This window comes from Lotus japonicus, chromosome 1 (assembly GCF_012489685.1).
Source record: "Lotus japonicus ecotype B-129 chromosome 1, LjGifu_v1.2".
NCBI lineage: Eukaryota > Viridiplantae > Streptophyta > Magnoliopsida > Fabales > Fabaceae > Lotus > Lotus japonicus.
Genome location: NC_080041.1, coordinates 73,260,652 through 73,276,016, shown reverse-complemented (window position 1 = coordinate 73,276,016; position 15,365 = coordinate 73,260,652). Strand labels below are relative to the sequence as shown.

Genomic DNA, 15,365 nt, shown 5'->3' with positions numbered 1-15,365 from the left:
TTATGCAAGGTAGGCTTGGCACGAATCCATTGGAGTTTGATCCGGAGCCTGAACGTACCCTCCATCGTCGTCGAGCTTAGCAAAGAGCTGCTGAGATAGCCGCCATGGCTGCCCATATGACGGAGGAGGAATTGCAAGCCCACATTGAAGAAAGAGTGAATGAGGCTATTGCTCAAAGACTTCAAGAGCAATAAGCGGAGAATGCCAATCGTTCTCTTAGAGACCTCACCCCGGCTGCCATGAGCTACGATTATCCGGGCAGCATAGTTTCCCCCGATGGCACGGGAAATTTTGAGCTGAGGCCGGCATTCATCAATTTGGTGAGCCAAAATCAGTACGGTGGAGGTGCTCTTGAATATCCTCATGCACACATGGAGCGGTTCATCCGCAATTGCAACACCTACAGAGTTCAGAATGTTTCAGCGGACACCATCAGCTTGAGTTTGTTCCCATTTTCATTGAGGGATACTGCTGAAGAGTGGTTGAATTCACAGCCCCGAGGTAGCATTACATCTTGGGAGGACTTGGCTGAGAAATTCACCACAAGGTTTGTTCCAAGAGCCCTCTTGAGAAAGCTCAAGAATGACATCATGACTTTTGCTCAATCCACCGATGAAAATCTCTATGAAGCTTGGGAAAGGTTCAAAAAGCTCTTGAGGAGGTGTCCTCAACATAACCTCACCCAAGCGGAACAAGTAGCAAAGTTCTATGATGGTCTCCAATATTCTTCGAGGTTTGGCTTGGATGCGGCTTCAAACGGTGAGTTCGATGCCTTACTTCCACAAGTGGGGTACGAGTTGATTGAAAAAATGGCTATAAGGGCCATGAACTCAAGTAATGAACTCCAAGCCCGAAGAGGGGTCCTAGAGGTTGAGGCTTATGATCACCTCATGGCCTCCAACAAGCAACTCTCCAATCAAATGAATGAGATTCAAAATCAAATGAAGACTACCAAGATTGGTGGTCGAGTTTCCAAATTGAAGTGTGTGACTTGTGGAGGGCCACATGACAGTGAGGATTGCACAGAGACTAGACCGGGGGAGGAAGTGAAGGCCATGGGTCAAGCTCAGAATGACCCATTTTCAAATACCTACAATCCAGGATGGAGGAATCACCCTAATTTCTCTTGGAGGCAAGGTAACAATGGGCAAGGAAGTGGCTTTCAAAGGCAATTTCCTAGCCAAGGTTTCCAAGGCCAAAGCTCAAGGCAGCCACAAGAGAGAGTAGAAGGTGAAAGTGGCGGTTCCAAGAAAAGCTTAGAGGAGTTGGTGGAGACTTTCATCAACCGAACAGAGAATAATTACAAGAATCAAGAGGCGGCTATCAAGAATCTTGAGAATCAATTTGGCCAGCTGGCCAAGCAAATAGCTGAGAGACCTCAAGGTAAGTTTCCTTCCGACACTATCCCTAATCCTAAGCAAGAAAATGCCTCTGTTGTGTCCACTAGAAGTGGGAGAGTGATGAATGAATTGAAGAAAAAAACAAAGGGAGAAAAGAGAGAGGAGATAGTGGAAGGAGAGGTAGTTGTGCCTATTAAGGTGAGAGAGGAAGTTGAACTTACTCCTGAAATTAGCAAGGTTCCGTTCCCTAAAGCATTGGCTAAGAAGAGCTTAGATAAAAAGTTTTCAAAATTTGTTGATATTTTCAAAAAGCTCCACATTAGTAGTCCTTTTGCCGATGCTTTGGAACAAATGCCTATATATGCTAAGTTTATGAAGGATATTTTGCATAAGAGAAGAAGGTTGAAGGGAGTAGATGAGACGGTATTGATGACGGAGGAATGTAGTGCCATTTTGCAGCGGAAAATGCCAAAGAAAAGAAGAGACCCCAGAAGTTTCACTATTCCGGTGGAGATTGAAGGCATGGCGGATGTGGAAGCCTTGTGTGATCTAGGAGCAAGCATCAATTTGATGCCACTCACCATGTTTGAGAGGCTGAACCTAGGAGAGGTTACTCCAACCATGCTTTCCTTGCAAATGGCGGATCGTTCCCTCAAGACTCCATATGGGATTGTGGAGGATGTGAGGGTGAGGGTGGACAAGTATGTGTTCCTCGTGGATTTTTTGGTGCTTGATATGGAGGAGGATGAGAAGATTCCTCTCATTCTTGGTCGACCTTTCTTAGCTACTAGTAGAGCTAAGATTGACGTTGACAAGGGTCACCTCATTCTCCGAGTTGGTAAGGAAAAGGTACGGTTTTCTGTTTTTAATCCTATGAGTGAGACTAACCATGATAATTATTTTGTTTGTGATGTGATTAGAAGCAAGTCGAAGGTTTCGGAAGAGACCCCCAAAGCTAGTGCCCAAGTTGATGAGTTCCATTCGGCTCTCATCAAGCTTGTTAATGGAAACAAGTATGGGGGGTCTAAGTACGAAAACTTGCATGCTCACATGGTCAAGTTTACCCAAGCTAGCTCCCTTGCTAAGATTGAGGGTGTTTCAAGTGATGAAGTGAAGATTAAACTCTTCCCTCATTCTTTGACAAGGGAAACTAGGGCTTGGTTTGATGAACAGAAGGACATTGCCTCATGGGAGGATTTACTTCAGAGGTTCTGTGCAAGGTTTCTCCCTTGCACTTGTGGAAAGTTGATCAATGGTAAGGAATTTCCTTCCTAACACCAAAGGAAGGAGAGTCCACCTAAGACTATAACTTAGGGCTAAATGGGAGACAACCCATTCTTTTTTCTTTCTTTCTCATTCTCTATGTTATTAGTGTAGCATTTTAGTTGTTTTAATTCCTAGTTCTAAAAAAAAAAATTCAAAATTTGCACTGGGCAGGACCCTCAAGCGCCAGCCTGCCCATAGCTTCAAGCTAGCAGGGGCACCCAGGGCGCTCAAGCGCCCCTACTCAGCGCTTGAGCACCCCAACACGCACACACACACAGTTTTTTTTTTGTTTTAAACACTTCTAACTCTTCATTTTCCCACTTTCTAACTTCCCTTTCTCTCTAAAACCGCCCCCCTCTCTACATACACCCATTTCCTACTCTCCCCATCTCACTTACACACACTTTTGCCCACTCTCCTCTTCCCAAGTTTGCATTGCATCAAGAGCATCTCACTTGCACCCACTCACTCCAAGTTCAAGGTAAGTTCCAATTTTCAACTTCCTTCCATCTAAGTTTCATGGGTTTGCAAGTTAGTGACTCTTGGGGGTTATGGGTGAGTGATTTTAAGTTTGTGCAAGTTGGGTTTGGTTTGTTTTTGCTTTTCATTGGTATTTAGTGCCAAATTTAGTAATGGGTGTGAGATATGTGAGAGTTGGGTAGTTAGATAGAAGTAGTGTAGAGTAGTGTTGATTTGTGCCTTCTAGGTGTTTGATAGAATGCTCCAATGAGTTTTTCCAGTCGATTTTGGGCAAGTGCTTTGTGGTTTATTTCTTCTCCTTGCCAATTTCACTAGAAAACTTGATTGGGTGCTCTTAGGGGTCCAAGTTTTAATTTTTGTACATACTTTTTATTTGTTTTTTTTTACTAACATGACTAATGGTTTTGTGCGGCTTGTGGTTGTGCTAACTTTTGTGCAGATGCCTGCTAAGAGAGCAAGATATCCCACAAAGGCCGCGGGGTCCTCTTCCACTTCCCAGAACTTTGACCGCTCCCGCTTCCTTTTGGCAAAAAAGGAGGAATTCTATCAATCCGTCCTAGCACACAAGGGGTGTGTGAATGAGCGAAGAGTATTTTATAGGGATGGAAGGAGAGACCCCCTCAGCATGCAAGAAGCCATGGCGACAAGGAGGTGGAAGAATTGGGTGGATCCAATTCCTATTGCTTGTGAAGTCATGGTTAGGGAATTCTATGCGAATACCTATTGTGATGATCAAGACGACAAACCGGATCCCCCCACCTTCTTGTCATGGTTTAGAGATGATGTCATTGACTTTGGAGCGGAAAGGATTCGTAGCTTCCTTGGCCTTCTCACTGAGCGTGAGGAGGAAGCCATTTTCCTATGGGGGAATTCCGCTTACCATGACTTGCTTTCAGATCTCTCTTCTGAGTTCTTGAGGGATTTGGAAGTAGTGGTGGTTAGGCCTGGGCAACATTGGGAGAAGGATGATAGAGGTTACCCCACCTACTTTCTGAGAGAAAACATGACACCGCTGGCTCGTGTGTGGGTTGAGTTTTTGCAGGCTTCCTTGTTCCCTAGCTCCCACAAATCTGAAGTGAGAGCGGTGGTCCTAATTGCAATTTATTGCATTATTAGGGGCCATCCCATGGATGTGGCGAGGGTCATTTCTGAGAAGATTTACTCACACTACAATGTGGGTAAGGAGAAGCCACGTCCTATATTTCCTCACTTGATTACTGCTTTGATTCATGATGTTAGGGAGAAGGCTAGGAGACCTGCATTTCCTGTGCAGCAAAGGCTGTTGGTTTCCCCCATGCTGAGCAAGGGTCGGGTGAACCAACTCTTTCAAGATTGGATGTCTAGGATGCCTCAAGAGGATGAGGAAGAGGAGGATCCGACAGAGCCAACGGAAGAGGAAGAAGAAGAAGAGGAGATTAATGAAGTGGTGAATGAGGTTGTTACTCCACCTCATGCTGATCCTTCACCGGCTTGGATGGAGGCCGCTTTCGGGCGGATGTTTTTGAGGCAAGATCGCCTTCACCGGGATCTTGATCTCCACTGGAGGGAAGGAAGCACCTCAGATCCTGGATACCAAGGCCCAATGGATTTCAACACATTGGAGCAGGGGATGATTGATTTGAGCATAATGCATGACGCCGGAGTTTATCCGGATTATGGTGATGGAATGGGTGACCATGGCCCCATGGAGTGATTGTGATGAGGTAATTATATCTTAGTTTAGGTCATGCATTTTTAGCATATATTTTTCAGTTGTAGATTTTGTTTTCTGTTTATCATGCATTGTTTAGTTAATTGTTTTTATTTGTTTTGGGTCTTTTACTTCCCTATACTCACATGTTTTTGCCCGCTAAGTTGTGCTTCCCTACGTGTGTCGGTTTTGGAAAATTTGGTTCTTGTGGATACTCATGTTGTTTTGGGGATAAGTGATTGTATATTGGGGAAGAGAGGAGGAGACTTCGGTCTTCCGAGTGTTTCTTTAGGAAGGAGTTGGTTTGAGTCCATTAAGGGTCTATCTTTGACCTTCACCATAAAATTTTCCTGGAGGATCCTAACTCACTGGCAATTCTTGGTTCTGTATTGATTTCACACTTTGCATGCTTTGTGAGACTTGCACTATTCATGAGACTTATAGGTTTTTGAACCTCAGAGTTTTTCTTGGCTTGAATATTTGTCCCTAGTTGTCCCTTTTGAGCCTATTGAACATTTCTTTGTTAGCTAAATGATTGGGATGGATGATAGGTTGGATTGTGGGGAGTGTTGGTCCTTACATTATGTTGGAGCCAATAATTTAAGTTTGAGAATGTCTCTTGTCCCAAGGAAAAAATGAAAAAGAAAAAAGAAAGAGAACTCCTAATCAAAGTTGGAGTGGGAAAAAAAAAAGAAAAAAAAAGATCTTGAAAAGGGGTCAAGATACTTGTGCTAAAAGGTTTGTTGTTGAAAGATCCGAGGGTTACTATTTGGACCACACTCAATGTGCTTTAAAGCCTTAGTTTTTCCTTAGGGACCAACCGCCTTGTACTTCACCAAGCCACACATTTCAACCCTTGTGAAGTCTCTTTGAATTTGTGTATGTTTGATCTTTGTTGCTATTAAATGAATGACATCCAGAACCTATGAACTTGCTTGTGTGCTTAATGCACTAAATTATATCTCATCCTAGGATTTTAGATCTATATGCTTCTCATGATGGACTCTATACTCTTCTCTTTTCAAAAAGTTGCATGAGGTGGGTTGTTGGATCTTTTCTTTTGGAACCAGTTGTAGTTACTATTTCCCCTAGTTTTGTGGGCAGTATCCTTTGTGAAGGCGCTTGTTTGGGAGCATTTCTGGCGCTTGAGGGCAAGCGAGTGTTTTCTACGCTCGAGGGTGAGCTGTCGTTGAGTATAGTGGTGTGATGACCCTATGTTAGTAGTGGTTTTAGGGTCATTTCTTTGAGTCTTTTGAGTCTTTTTCTTGGTCTCATGTAGTGTTTCATGCATTCTCATGCATTTTTGTGTTTATTTGAGTTTGAGTCAAGTTTTAGTAATTTTATGGTTTTATGAGGGTTGTTTTTGCATTTTTTATAGAGTTTAGGACTTGCATGAGTTTTGCCATGATTTTGTGAGGACTAAGGTGGTTAAAAGCCCTTTGAATTTCTTGATTTTACTCTTTGTCTTGGTCCTTTAGTGCTGCAGCAGGTAACTTATGGAAAAGGAAGGCCAAGATGCAAAGGAATTGAAGAAAGCATTCAAAGGGGGGTTACAAAAAGCTGAAAAGCCACCAAGAGCGTGCAGCTGGCACTCAAGCGCCCTCACCTGGCGCTCCAGCGCCAGCACTCCAGAAGCTGGAGTTTTGCTTCTGCCTCATGGGCGCTCAAGCGCCCCAGGGCAGCGCTTAAGCGCCCCAGCACGACTTTTTTACCTATAAATAAGGCTTTAGGCCATTTTGTCAAGGACTTCTGATTTTTACTTAGATTTTTACCAAGTATTGAAGCTTAGGAAGTGCTTTTGGGGCTTGTGAGAGGCTTCCACCTTGTATTTACCAAGTTTTCTTTACATTTCTTGTATGGATTCACTAGTCATGAGTGGCTAGACTCTTCTTTTGCTTTGGGTTCAATGTGATTTCATGAATTTCTATACTTAATTCCTATCTTTATGCTCTTGTTCTTGAATCTACCTTATATTTCAATTCTTTTATGCATGATAAGTTTGGGCGCACCTTTGCTTAAGGCTAAATTGCAATCATATTGGAAGATTGTTGTAATTTGGGGACTTGGGTTGGAATTGACCTCTCTTTGCTTGCTTCTAGGAATAGAGTGAGGGATTGGTTTTGTTGGCCTGAAAATTGCATGCTTATAAACCTCATATAAATGACTATGTACACAAGGAATTGAGCTTAGCTTTTAGTATGGGAAAATTGCTCATGTGAGGAATCAATGAGTGAATATCTAGGCTATAACAATAAGGGAATGATTCAAGGCTTCAATTGCATAGGTAGGTTGTCTAGGAAGGATTGGATGAACATTAACCCAGAGCATTTTCATCAATTGTTATTTTCATCTTTTCACCATTGCTTATTTTGCAAACTCTTGTTACAAACAAACAAATCCTAAATCTGAATTTTATTTGCTTTCAAACTCACAAGCTTTGAGCTTAAACCATAATTCTCACTCACGGTCCATGTGGATTCGATATTAAAACCCGGAGATATCTGTTCACTTGCAGATTGAACCAACAGAAGTTGAGCCCCTCGCAAGCATTACTGCAGCCAAGATCGTGAGTTTTTACTAGAAAAGAATCGTATGCCGATTTGGGGTACCAAGGGCGATCGTTTTAGATAATGGGACGCAGTTTGCAAGTAACCAAACAAGAAAATTCTGTGAAGAGATGGGTATTCAGAGAAGGTTCTCTTCAGTGGAACATCCACAAACTAACGGGCAAGCAGAGTTGGCGAATAAGGTGATCTTGCGAGGTTTGAAGCACCGACTCTCGGAGGCGAAGGGAGCCTGGTTGGATGAACTCCCGGTTGTAATCTGGTCTTACAATACAACACATCACTCTACCACTGGGGAAACTCCATTCAGGAGATGGTCTATGGGGTGGACGCCATGTTGCCCGTAGAAATTGACAACAGTTCTTGGCGAACAGTACCACGGTTTGAAGGCGAGAATTCTGCCAACATGGCGGTAGAGTTAGATTTGTTGTCGGAAACACACGATGAGGCTCGCACCAGAGAGGCTGCGATGAAGCAGCGAGCTGCGGCGAAGTATGACTCGAAAGTGCGACCGAGGGCGGTGCAGGAGGGGGACCTGGTGCTAAAAACACGAACCGGGAGCACTGGGAATAAGTTGAGTCCAATCTGGGAAGGTCCTTACATAATTTTGAAGGCCTTAGGGAAGAGGGCTTATCACCTGGAGAGCTTGGACAGAAGGCGAGTACCACGTTCCTGGAACGCGGCGAGCCTAAAATACTATTACAGCCAAAGTCACGTTCTTATTCTCCATCTCGGGAGTTTGTTGACTATCACGTCTGATTGAAAATACAAAAATTGTATCCAGCAATTTCAATCACACTGAATTGCGGCGAGAGCTAGGTGGGAAAAATTCCCTGAAGGTGGCGATCCCAACACGACCTTGAAGTCTGGGGATCGCTCCGGAAAAGCCGACACAGGTCGCCGTCACTCGTCGGCGATGTGTGCGGATAATCTTCTTATCCCAAAATCCCCCCGAAATATGGGCGCGCGAACATAACTAGGCATAAGTCTGGGTAAACCTATATGGTCATTGGGTCCCTAGCAACAATAAGTCCTCGCCGGGACAAAACCGCCGAGGCCACACCTGCTCTTACAGGAAATATTGGTGTGACGAAAGCCTCAGTTCAAAAATTGAGCAGAAGTCCTAGTTAAACAAGGCACACCATCAATGTCGTCAGACGTAATTCAGGAACAAGGGAACTATGGGGGGGGCGTTGATAGAAAAGAAAACTCCGGAAAAGCGCTAAAACAAACACAAAACGTAAAGAAATAAAGTAAAATCGATCAAACTTGAAAGTAAAATACAAACAAAGAGTTTTAAACGAAATTAAAAGGTGCAAAACGTTACAATAACTTCAAACAAGTTAACATTACATTTTTCTCTCTTATTCCACAGCGTCTCCAAGATCAACGTGAGCGACTTCCGGCGGATCTTCCCGACCCACCAGTCCGGCAGGGGTAATCCTTTTGAAAATTCCCAGGGGTTCAAGGTTGACATTTGGTTGGATGTGCTTGACCTGGGCTTTACAAATTAGGAAGTTGCGGATACGCTCGTTGGCCGTCGCGAAAGCAGCTTCTCTCCTTATCTACTCTTCCAAGGCGATGGCCTGGGCATCCTTCTCAGCCAAGAGTTTGCATTTCGATTCCAAATCTGATCGGGCCACAGCAAGTAACTCACCTATGGTAGCCATCCCTTCGCGCAGATCAGCAATATCCTTATCTTTAGCAGCAAGGTTTCCCTCCTGAGAAGAAATAATGTCCTCATTGGCGCTAAGGTCCTTACGGAGTCCCTCAACCTGGTTCTCAAGTTCTTTCTCCTTCTCGTCCGCCGCTACCTGTGCAAGCTTCGCTTCCGCGAGTTTTTTCGGCATCTTCTTTGTCTTATCCACCTTAGTGGCTAGCTGGGTGGACAGCTTGGAGCAGGTCTCGTTGGCTTGTAGGTTGATGGAATGCAGTCTTTCCACCTCTTGGTGGAGCCCCGTAATCCCAGTGAGGGGCCGAGCCTGCCAAGCCAGATGGGCGAACAGACAGCCAGCGCGGAGAAGACTTGACACAGCTTCTTGGGCAACCTCCTACGGGTTTTGGCTGGGAACTTCCCTCAAATTCTCAAGGTAAGGTTGAGAAAGTAAGAAGGAGAAGGGATCGGCGGAAGAACTGTTGGAGGGGTCCTTTGGGCGACCCGAGGGAAGTTCCTTTTCCTCGCCGCCAACCTTAGGGGTGGTGAATCGTGAGTAGTCTGGACGGGCGGAGGAGACGGCGGGCGGTCAGAGGACGGAGGCTGCTGGCCCGCCATCGAGGTCAAGGGGCAAGAGGTATACACAATAGGGGGAGTGTTCGCCTCGCCATGATGATCGGGCACCAAGGAGTCGCGTGTGCTATCCGAGACAGCCGAGGCGGACGCGATGAGTCCCTCGCCCGCATCAATCAAAGGTGTGACTTGGGAGCCTGTCTCACCCAATTTATTTTTCTTGGGTGAGCCCTCGCCCATCGGCAAGCTTCGTCTTTTCTCTCCAACTTGGGTCGGAGAAGGTGCCTTAATGTTCCCGGAGAGGAAGGCCTCCAGCAGTTCGGAAGTAGAAAACTTCATGTTCCCTGAAAAACAAAGGAAAAAGTCATCAGAAGCAAAGAAGATTAAGAAGAAGGTGTGAAGAAGGCGGTAAAAGGAAAAACCTAATCGAGGAAACAGTTTGGATCCTAGGGAAGCGCCAAGCAGGTCAGCGCTACTGAAAAGAGGAAGTTGGGATAAGATACCAATGGCGGAATTCTCTCTAGAGGAGGAACGCGTTTCGAGAGAATTAGACGTGGTTTTGGGACACTGTGTCTAATAGAAAGGGAAAAGGGCATTCCCATCCTTCTGTGTAAACGACGTGGGGTAAGCAGGGTGGACGATGACCCGGAAGTACTAGCGGGGCAGGCAAGATTCGGAGCCAACCTGGTAAGGGGCAATACGTTCGCGGCCCGGCCGGGGCACCAGAATGACCCAACCATGGGTCTCTAGAGATCGGGGATCTGCTTCGAAGAAAAAAGAAAAAAAGGGCAAGGGAAGGTACCACATCAACGCTGCGGCAGAGAATTTCAAAGCACTTCAGATAGGCCCAGGAGTAAGGGTGAAGTTGGCAAGGAGAAACGTTAATGTCACACAGCACTTGGGTGAGAAAGGGTGAAAAGGGAAGTTTAACACCAAGATCAAGAAACAAGTATTCGTATACAAAGAAGAAGTGAGAATACTTGGGGTCATTAAACACACGGTGTTGCCAAGGGCGATCTTGCTCTTGGCAGCCGGCAGTGCGAAGCACGCCCTCTAATAGCGGAGAACAGCAAAGCCCACCAGCCCTATGGGCAAGGTCAGAAAGGGATTCGCTGATAGAAAGCTCTGATGGTTGGTTAAGAACCTCCTGATCAGGAGCCTCGGAGATGGGGGAAGGGAGAGTGGCAAAGGTTGCCAAGCGATGGGCTTTGATCTCCTCCAAGAAGGAAAGGGCCCCTGCGGAAGGCATCGAAAAAATATAAGGAGAAAGAGAGGATAAAAAACTAACCAGGAAAGGATTGTGAGAAGAGGAGCAAGAGGGGCCGGAGCTTTAAGTTCGCAAGATCGGCAAAGGGAACCAGTGTGAGTCAGGAATGAATATGGGAACAGTTGATGGAAAGAGGTGAATGATGGAAGGGGAAAGGATTTAAAGGTCGGCGAAAGTAGCGGTTGGGGAACCATGCCTTGACGTGGCGGGATAATGATTACTCAAGGGAGTGCGACGCGAGTTTCGGGAAGAGGAAAATCAATGCATTAAATGAAAAGTTACAACAGTTGAAGCTTATTAGTTTGAATTCAAATTGTCAGTCTCTACTTTGATTCGAAAGGACGTTCCAAAGATAGGGGTTGACAATCCTTGGATTCGCTGACTTTTGTGTCACTTCAGGGCGCAACGCGTGGCGAAGGCTCGACACATGTCAAGGGGTCACGATTCAGGACACATGCATGACTATGGCAGGGTGGGCGGACCGAGCGTCACCGCCACAAACTCGCCTGTGGACTCGAGCCGCCAAGGGAGCGTGACGAGGCGTTCAACATTTAGATTTTTAAGCTTTAAATTACCAAGCCATGTTGGCAATTGCTCTTTATTTTCGTACCTTATGTTTGGCATTAGTTAGTTTCTTACGTCTGTCGCCTTGTCTCTTTTGTTTAAAGACACACTTAGCTCTCATGCTTCGATCTCGGTGTCTTGTTGCCTTGTGGACTAGGCGCGACCCTAGGGTCCCTCGCCCAGAAGCACTGGTCTATGGCGAGGAGCGGACAAGGGACATGGGCCTTCATCCCGGAGGCCCAACCGGCCCATTAGGATGATTTAGAGGCGCTAAGCCCAAATTCCCCAACTATAAATAGGGGAGGGATACAAATTGTAAATGACTCTTAACTCATTTGAGAAATAACAAGCTAGAAATTCAGTTACACTCTCTCTCTAAGCGGTTACGCTCTCATTCTTTCTAGGAATCTCACATCACGTTCCCTACACCTTAGGTACTATACCTCATCTCAATGTTCATGATGGAACAATTTTTATTCTTAATTATTGGTGAGGGGCTGAGTGGTCTAATGCGACAGGCCAATTTGAAGAATCAATTCGCTGCATACAAGGTGGAGGGAGAGGAGGGTGTAAAAGTCTCACTGTTACAGTTTGCTGATGATACCCTCTTCATAGGGGAGGCGTCTATGCAAAATATTTTTGTGGTAAAAAGTATATTACGCTGTTTTGAATTGATTTCTAGCTCGAAGGTGAATTTTTTCAAAAGTAAAATTGCAGGTGTCTGTGTAGAGCCAAATTGGATGAGCAGTGTGTCTTCTTTGCTTCACTGTCAAGAGATGAAGATCCCGTTTATTTATTTGGGTCTCTCAGTGGGTGGAAACCCGAGGAGACTATCTTTCTGGGATCCAATTATTGGAAAAATACGCAGCAGATTATCTAAGTGGAAGCAACGTCATCTATCCTTCGGTGGTAGAATATGTTTGATTAAATTAGTATTATCATCTCTTCCGTTATTTTATCTCTCGTTCTTTAAAATGCCAGCAGGTGTGCTTGACAGATGTATTGTGCGTTGCTTTTTGTGGGGAGGAACTTCTGATGAAGGTAGTAAGTTGGCTTGGGTAAGCTGGAATAAAATATGTAGACCAGTGAGTGAAGGTGGCTTAGGTGTGAGGGATTGGAAGACTTTCTACTGGGCACTCGTCGGTAAATGGGGTTGGCGGATGTTGAGAGAAAGTAATAGCATGTGGTGTCGCATTTTAAATGTTGAATATGGTGGTATGATAAGGCAGAATGACTCAATATGGTGGAAATATTTGATGTCAACTTGGGCTGAAAGAAACTGGTTTCATGATTCAACTTGCCGTAGGGTTGGTGATGGGCATAAATTTTTGTTTTGGGAGGAAGATTGGTGGGGAATGGGGGCATTGAAGGATAAATTTCATCGCTTATTTATTTTATCCTCTCAGAAGAAGGCTACAATTCATGAGATGGGAGAGTGGGGTGCTAGTGGCTGAAAGTGGATTTTTAACTGGAACAGAACACTGCTGGACAAGGAGGTGATAAAGTTGGATGAATTAAAAGCTCTACTAAGTAGCTTTTCTCCTAAACTGGACCGGCAGGATACCTGGTGCTAGTTGAAGGATGGTTCAGGCATTTATAGTGTTAAATCGGCCTATGACTCCCTGCAAGAAGAATCAGCGGGAGTGGAGGGAAATGTATTCAACAGAATTTGGAAGTCTAAAGAGCCTCCTAATTCTTGTGCCGTGGCCTGGAGAATTCTCCTTAACAGGATACAAACTAAGTTGGACCTTGCACGCAGAAATGCATTACCATCTGGTTCTGGTCTGGAGTGTGGACTGTGTTTGAGAGATGAGGAAAATTGTTCACATCTATTTTTTGATTGTTCAAAAGGTTGGAAGGTTTGGATGTGAATATGTGGATGGCTTGGTGTTACAACAGTATTGCAAAAAGAACCCAAGGAACATTTCTTACAGTTTTGTGGGATTTCAGGGGTAGGGTCTCGGTCTTCTAAGTCGATGGCTCTAATTTGGATGGCTGCTGCATGTGCTATCTGGTATTGCAGGAATAAATCTGTTTTCTGCGGAGAGGTTGTGGATGTGGAAAGAATATTCGAATCTGTGCAATTTAGATCTTGGCTTTGGTTAAAAGCAAGAGCAAGGGGGTTTTCTGTATCGCACTATGATTAGGTCTCTAACCCCAATATCTGTGTCAACTTGTTGGGTACAAGATAGGAAGTTATGTTAGTGGAGGATAATTCTTGGCTGATGTGATGTTTGCTGAATCTTTATGTTGGATTTTGTTCTGGGACGACCAGGGATGGGTGTCACCCGAGTGGGATGACAAGGGAAGGGTGTCACCCGAGAGGGACGACCAGGGAAGGTGTCACCCGAGTGGGACGACCAGGGAAGGGTGTCACCCGAGTGGACCCGACCACGAGCAGGACGGCACTCTCCCCTGGCCTGGGGATATGGACCCCACCACCTAGGGGTTGACCTAGGCCAACCACCCTACAAAACTAGGGTGGTTGGATGGTGGGTCCTTAAGTAACCTAGGCCATTGGATCACTGCAAACCGCAGGGAGAGCAGGAGGATCCAACGGCCCTTAACCCACAGGTACGGGCCATGCATGACGTTGCATGGCTCCAACCCTAATACTCGAACGTGTATATAAGGGGGGCAACTCACTCATTCTGAGGTACGTTATCTTCTTCACTTTGCCACTCCTTTACTCGATCCCCTTACTTACTTTGGCATTGGAGTCCCTTGCAGGAGCCCCTCCCGGGTCTGTTCTGCCCTTCCAGCGCAACCAGTTCCACCCCTCCTCCTGGCAGCCCCAGCTCTCGTGATCCTCCCGATCATTTGGCGCTGTCTGTGGGGATCGAGTAAACTTTTCCTTCACCACGTGTCGTCAGAGACAGGTGCAACAGCAACGCGCAATGGTAGAGACCCGACAAACCTCTCGCCGTTTCAACCGAACCCCCGAAGGCCATGTAGAAACCCTGGACGAGTCCGCGAACCGCCAACACTCCTCCCGACCCCAGAGGACTACCCCACCAACTCCACCTCGGGGACGATCCCCGGAGGCAGGGATCCTTACCCCCACGCAGCGCACGAAGCCCTGTGTAGATTGGAGGCCCGAGTTAGGGCGATGGAGGAGGAACACCCTCCGGAGGAAGGGCAGGAGCGCAATGTCCGAGCCCTCAACACTCGAGACGAGATCCGTGCCCTCCGAGCGCGCCTCCGCCAGCTGGAGGAACTGGAAGAACACTCTGGACAAGATCCGACTTTCTCTCAAGAGGGGGAGACGGGAAGGAGGCCACCTCCCCCGTCAGATGGCCACAACGACCATGGCCAAGAGCAAACGACCGAAAGAGCCGTGAATCAACCCCCCATCACCGCAGGTACCACTCCCCGCGCAGGAGTTACTCCGAGCGGAGGAGCCCTGTTTCCACCAGGGAGCCGCTCAGGGACCCGATCCGCCCACACGGCACTCTGGTTGCCTTACCTCAGACTATCAACGGTCCTCTCTCTCCAGACATCATGGCGACCCCTTTTCCCCCAGGATGGTCAAGACCCAAGATGAAACTTTATGAGGGTGACTCCGACCCGACGGAGCACATCAACTTCTTCGTGGGAGCCATGCAGTACGCCGGGGCTACTGACCCGATCTACTGCCGCTGCTTCCCGATGAGCTTGGGGAAAGGCCCAATGAACTGGTTCCAAAACCTCCCCAACAACTCCATTCACAGCTGGGAGGGAGTCATGTCAAGCTTCTTAGCCCAGTATTCCTCGGTGAGAAACATTCCGAAGTCAGAAGAAACACTCGCTCTAATCAAGCAGGGCGAGAAGGAATCCCTGAAGGCTTTCCTTAACCGCCTCAACAAGGAAGCGGGAAACATTCCAAGCCTCCTTCCCCAAGTCCGCCTGATCTTGGTACGACAGGCGCTCAGATCGGGCCCTTTCTTAACTTCTTTGGATGGAAAGAAAGCCAGGACACTGGAGGAAT

The 15,365-nt window shown here is 46.4% G+C and overlaps 1 non-coding gene across 1 annotated transcript; it reads right to left on the bottom strand.

Moving 5' to 3' along the window:
• Positions 1-572: 572 nt before the first annotated feature.
• On the bottom strand, positions 573-679 carry LOC130734826 (small nucleolar RNA R71). The gene has a single exon (XR_009018166.1). It is a non-coding gene; the product is annotated as a small nucleolar RNA R71 (small nucleolar RNA).
• Between the last annotated feature and the right edge of the window lie 14,686 nt (positions 680-15,365).